Source organism: Neolamprologus brichardi, chromosome 12, assembly GCF_056152115.1.
Source record: "Neolamprologus brichardi isolate AB-2024 chromosome 12, ASM5615211v1, whole genome shotgun sequence".
NCBI classification, from domain to species: Eukaryota; Metazoa; Chordata; class Actinopteri; order Cichliformes; family Cichlidae; genus Neolamprologus; species Neolamprologus brichardi.
Genome location: NC_142115.1, coordinates 6053620 through 6059683, shown reverse-complemented (window position 1 = coordinate 6059683; position 6064 = coordinate 6053620).

The following is a 6064-nucleotide window of genomic DNA, read 5'->3' as shown; positions in this document are numbered from 1 at the left end:
CAATAAGAAATATCACAGAGTCTTTTATATGGTCTGTTGAGTGTCCATAATTCACATTGATGCTGAAGATACTAACACATTTGTCATGTCAACTTAAGCATATTGTTTTAGGTGTTTAAGACATTCTGAAGACTGACGCATCACAGAGACGACTCATTGGGGTTCGTAGTTTGTGAATTTCACCCAATGTTTTTTTAAAACTTGGAACAACCGTAAGATTGCAGTGAGCAGACATAACTAAGATAGTGCCAAAATGCAACCTGAGCTGACCTGCAATGTGTTAGAGCCAGATAAGTGCTCTTAGTTTTTGGTGCAAATATGCAGCTCTGGAATAAAGAAAGAAGAGCGTAGGAGTTTGAAGAAGGAGTCCAACAAAGTATTTAGCTCTGCTGTGAGCTCACTCTCTGCTCTTCTGCATTTATACTCACTTGCTTCACACACTTAATGTGTGTATAAATGTTGCTGAGTTTATAGCAGCTGCACACTCAGCAACACTAAGCCTCATAAATGTGTTTGTGTTTGGAATATAAGTGATGTGTTCATGTGTCAAAGATCAGTGATTAATGACCTACAGCCCTGCTTTCTTCAACTTCCTTCCTTTCCAAGCATGTCACACAAATCAGCACAATCACCACACGTCACCATAAGTGACGGCAGCAGGCGGCTGTTGCAGCTCCCGCTTGACCTCACGGTAATAGGAAAACCATAACATCCTTGTCATGTGAAAGCGCTCGTTTTAAGCTGGATTTGGAGTCTTTGCACCTTAGTAGCCCCATTACAAAATCAGTAAGCTGTTCTTTTCAGCTGTTGTTTGATAGACTGAAAACGCAGTGTTAACTGCTTTCGTAATAAGAAAATATTTGGTGATATTCTTTGCAAGTATTATTGGCACTGTGATAGCGTGGACACTGACATTCAGGCCAGGGCGCAGCCTGTTTTTTATCCGGTGAGAGCTGGGATATGTCTCCCCAACCCGCAACCTTAAAGTGGACAGAAAATAGATGGATTGGCTTGGATGATGTTCCACTCAACTTACAGCGTAAGATGCACTTTTGCAGTTTCTCTGTAATTCCTTAACGCAGAGAGAAACTAGGTTTAGTGTTGCAGAGAACACATCGATCAGCTACCACATTAAAACCACTGACAGGAGGATAATGTGCTCCATCACATTGCAGAAACTGCTTAGGAATGGTTGGGGGAACACCGAGGCATTGACCCGGTCTCTGAACCCCCCAAGATCCCAATCCGATCAGGCATCCGTGAAATGGTCTGGAACAAACGTGATCCACAGGACCCAAAGGATCCATTGCCAACATCCTGGTGCCGGACAAGGACAACCCTGGAGGTCCTGTGGTCAGAGCTGTTTTGGCTGCAGTGACCTAGGCAGGTGGTTTTAATGCTTCAGCAAATGGGTGTAAGTTCCTTGCCATTATTTACCCTTTCCTACCTTGAGAAAATCATTACCACTCACACATCTGTCTATTAAAGTAACCATAATCAATTCAAAGAAAAAGAAAAGAAATAAAGGTAAATTAACAGATGTAATTTGAGAGACATTGTTGGAGCAATAAACTGCAGCTCTATACATCTTAAGTACCCTTTAGTTTTTAGAGGCATAAAGACAATTTCATCTATCAAATGCCTTTCGTCAAGGTCATAATGGTGCATATCCACTTAAGTCATAGTTAAATAAACCTCTTGAAATGAGAAACAAACAGTAGTCTGCCTTGTTAAGGCTACTGTTTGCTTGAGCCACACCTCTGGACTGACCTCCACCTTGTGCTGATTTTGCGTCATTACTCACAGCATGGTAAACTGCTAGACTGTGCTGTTATAGTGTAAACTATTCGTTCTGAATGTTGCTTTGTAACTGCTGGCTGTGTAAATCTATATATGTTACTTTTAAGTCTGTTTAAAAGTGGGATAAAAAGTCAAATAAAATTATTTCAGGTGTAAATTTGAAGCTACAGCTAGCTGGTAGTTAGCTAGCTTAGCATAAAGACTGCAAATAGGGAAAACCACTCCTCCTTTGAAGCTTTAAAAAGTTAGCTACCCTAAAGTTCATTCATGAACAGTTTATCTAATATTTTGCCGTCTGCAAAGTCTAAAGAGAGCAAGTTTCGGCTTTACTTTAGACTGGCTGAGTTTATGTTTCAGGATCAAATTTTCTGTCTATGCTAAGCTAAACTAATCGCCTGCTGACTCTTGTTCTATATTTGGCGGGATGAGAGTGCTATTGATCTTCTCAACTTACACTTGGCAAGAGAGCAAGTCAGTCGATTTCCCTAAATGTTGCTGTGGATAGAAAAACAAGGGTCAGTTTGTAATTTTAGCTGATATGGAAACAATAATTAGCCAGCATGTTTAGTAAAACCTCTACCAGTCCAGCTTAAACTGTGCTGTGTTTCACACAGGCCCAGCACCCACATCTCATCCATCAAAAAGACACAGATTTTTCCAAATCCCTACCTGTCAAACACGCTTATGTATGGAAAGGCAAAGAAAAAGTGCTGCAAAAAGCAAGTGGGTGAGCATGCAGGCTGTCCCGGGCTGTCTGCTGACGTGCTGCAATGTGTTGCAAGCGTGTGTGTGACAGAAAGAAGGGGGTGAACGGGAGATAAAGAGAAAGAAAAGTAACAACAAAGAAAGAGCAGGAAGGGCGAGGGAAAGAAGGATAAAAAAAGGGGGGAAAGAATGAGCATTGGAAAAAAAGAAAGAAAGAGGGAGGGAGGAGAAAGAAAAGGGAACAGCAGAAAAAACAGAAAATAAGCAAGTCTTGCATGTGTGGTGGTTCCCAGCCCTGTCAGGGCCCTGTCAGCCTGTGATTTATGGCACCGAGACTGGGAGCAGTCTTCGCTGCCAGCTCAGTATTGTTACAACTGACAGCTAATGAGGCCGGACGGGCTTTCAAGCACAGCACTTAACAGAGGCCTCCATCTTCACGAGTCACAAGCTCGCCTCTTTCTTTTTCTCTCCTTCTTTCTCGGTCCCATTTATTTCTTCTTCTGGGGTGGCAGCAGCGTGGCGAGCTACCACAAGACTTCTGGGGGTGCGGGGAGAAAATAAGGGAGTCCGACAGAGATATATGGGCGGCACTCTGTTACTGCCGCGCTTCCACTCTCTTCATCCTGCATGCTATTAAGCCAGAGGCTCAGCTCATATAAATGAGGGAGAGAGGGGAGAGATCCAGCCACTACACACTGCATTGCACTTCTCCTCTCACTCCGAAATACCCCGCTCCCTCTGAAATGACCCCGCCGAGCAGCCTCGAGTCTGACGTCTCTCTTCTCCGTCGACCTGTGTGCGAGCGAGTGTGATCTGCATGAAGGTAGCTGAAGTTTGCAGCCTCAGCTGCGGTGTCTTTTACCTTCCCTGGGCCGGGCTGCCTGGACCTCGTTCTATAATCACTACCAGAGTCTCTGGCAGAGCTCTCCCCCCCTCACTCCCCTCCACCTCCTCCCTCGGCCCCTGGTTTCTTGTCAGTCGTGATTAATGGCACTAGGGCCCCGGCGCGGCTTACACTGCCAGTTCCAGCGATGTTCCCTTGATACTTAATGAACTCTGACAAACTTCTTTTCCCTTGCTCTGTTGTTCCCTTTACCCTCCACCACCCCGCCCCTCTCTGTTTAAAATGCACAACACAGAGCTGGCACTGCGGCACCTTGGGGTTAGCTCTAGTCCTGTGCAAATTTCTCAGTAGGCCAACGTCTAAAAATAAAGCACCACAACCATTAAAGTGTCAAGACCTCTAGCTGTGTACAACCGCTAGTGGGTTGTTGGTGATTAAAGATTAACTGATGTTTCTTTTCTAATTGCCCCCTATTTCATTTTTGTTATTAGACGTAAGACTTTCATTTGGTTGGGTTTTTCCCATGGTCAGCCTTATCTGTTTCACCTTAATGGCAAATCTGCTGCGAGCCAGCAGGGACTGCCTGTGAAATGTTCAAATCTGGGCAGGCTGAAGTAGCAGGAAAATGAAGCCTTCTGCATGGTGTCCTCAGGGGAAATGAAGCAGTGCTCTTCCGATGGTCTCTGCCGCCACCTGCTGTTTACTTAAAGAAAGTGAAGCTTTGCACTTGTGAGCTTTTGCCTGCATTTCTAATTCACAAAGTTGGATCAAATACTATGTGGGCTCGTTAGTACGAGTTCCAGCTCATAAACTCAACTCGGGCTGCAACAGGCAATGGCAACAATTGCACGGAGAGTAAAAATAGAGCCATCAGCGGCATTCGATATGTTACGATTTTGTCAACAGACCCAGCCAGTATTATTAGGTTTACAGTGGAAGCATCAAACATGGAGCATGAAGGCCTGAACTGGTCTTACAGTAGGTCAAGTGTTGCCCTCTGGATGGCTTTACAAAGCATGAAACTTGCTGTGGAGTAAGTGAAGATGAGTTATGTACTTTTAAAAGCTGTACATGTTAATGTTTTGTGCTTTTAAACATCAGCTGTGAAATGCAGCACACGTGAAACAAGAAGCACCAGAGCCAGTATTCACTTTGAATGGAATTATTATGTTTTGCATCTATTCATAGAAATCTATAGTGCAGTAAAAAAACAAACAAAAACACCCATTTTGTGGTCAACTTGAAAGAAACACAGCTGTGTAACATCAAAAAGGGTCAGAGGTCAAGTGCGACATAATATTTTAATGCAAACTATAATGTGATATTCAGAATCTCCATAAACCAGCATCATTTTATCAGAATTTTAATCATAATCTAAGGTCATAATAATACATATTTGACCTTCAAGAAGAGGTCAGAGGTTCAAAGTAATGTGATATTTACAATCCCCATGTATCATTCCCTGTATTGGGAATCAGGCTTTGTGCTTATTTCTTTGTGGATTTGGGGTTTTTGTGATGTCTTAAGTTTTTGTGAGAATCCTACACTCTTGTTTGTCTCTCTTTACAAGTGAATATGTACGTTAGCTTTCTTAGCATATCCTTTGTAGTCTCAGTTTATCTTCTGGCCCTTCCTGGGTCTGGAATATTTAATTTTGTGATCTCTTTGTTTCCCTCGGTCAGGCCTCCTTGTCTGTCTGGTCTGTGTTTTGTCTCTGTGTGCATCTGTCCCTGTGTCAAGTCTGCATATCCTAGACGCAATCTTAGTATTAATAATGTTTCCTGTTTTATGATCCTCTCTTGTCTACTGTGTGTTCTGTTGGGCCTAACTTTCCCATCTCGTTATTGATGATTTGATCCCGCTGTGTTTCCCATGTGTCTCCACTTCCCCATAATCGCCCTCCTGTCTCAGCCTCCCCTGTCCTTTGGCAGAGTGAGTTGTTTGGTTCCCTCGTGTTTTCTTGCTCAACATTGGTTTCGTTCTTATTTTCCCACTGAATTTGTATTTTCCTGTGGCTAGTTTTCACATCAAAAGGCCTTTTGTTCATTTCCAACAAACTCTAACAATATGCCTGTATGCATATTTTTAAATAGTCCTATAGAGCATGATTATCACTTTGAGCCTCAGATCAATCTACTGATCTTGAATGAGAGGTCAAATGTGACATGATATTTAAAACTTTTATACTGTACTTTCTATATGTGGATAATACAGAGCACACTTGTAACCTTCACCGTTTCTAAATTATATGTTTTTGTGTTCATTTTTTACCAATAAATCATTAAGTTGACATTGAAGACCTCATTGGATGTAAGGCAAATTTGAATGGATTGTTAACATGACCCACCTCTACACCTGTACAAGGTTTTATAAGATGATATAAGATAACCTTTATTAGTCCCACACTTGGGAAATGTGTTGTTTCACAGCAGAAAGTGGACAGTGCAAAGTTAGAGTAGCAAAAATTAAGAAATACACTGGAATAGGATAAGATAATAAAAATAAGATACTATGTACAATAGAATATGTTATGTTATGATGTCAGAAAAAGAGGATTGCACTTAGTGTTATTGCACATGTGTATATGTGTGTGTTTGGTCAGCTGTGAAGTCATTGTTGTTGAGTCTGACAGCAGTAGGAAGGAAAAACCTGTGGAATCTCTCCGTCCCACAACCTGCCACTGAAGGAGCTGCTCAGTGCTGTCAGAGTCTCCTG